Genomic DNA, 578 nt, shown 5'->3' with positions numbered 1-578 from the left:
AAGTCAATCATAAATATCGATTTTTAGGACTATATCGATAAGATCCATCATTGGTTCGATCGCATGACTTGAAGATGAGGGCGTGTCCCGCAAATGTACACACGACTCACGAATTATGTATACCCAAGATACCATGACTTCACAAATTGGTTGAATTAAGGAGGGTATTCGCTACAGACAACGCCGATCGCGGTCGGCTTTTTTGATTATTTATGATTACTAATAACAAGCTCGTGCTCCAATGTCGTTCGATTTTTCACAGCACGCAAGAATTGCGATCAATCGGTATGATTAACAAGAGGTCAATCATAAATATCGATTTTTAGGACTATATTGATAAGATCCATTATTGGTTTGATCGCGTGACTTGAAGATGAGGGCTTGTCCCTTAAATGTACACACGACTCACGAATTATGTATACCCAAGATACCATGACTTCACTAATTGGTTGAATTCAGGTGGGTATTCGCTACAAACAACGCCGATCACGGTCGCCTTTTTCGATTATTTATGATAACTAATAACTATAGCTCGTGCTCCAATGTCGTTCCGTATTTCACAGCACGCAAGAATCGCG

This window comes from Botryllus schlosseri, chromosome 8, assembly GCF_051294905.1.
Source record: "Botryllus schlosseri isolate E-star chromosome 8, Bs_hap1, whole genome shotgun sequence".
Classification (NCBI taxonomy): Eukaryota; Metazoa; Chordata; class Ascidiacea; order Stolidobranchia; family Styelidae; genus Botryllus; species Botryllus schlosseri.
Note: the sequence above shows the minus strand (reverse complement) of the source record.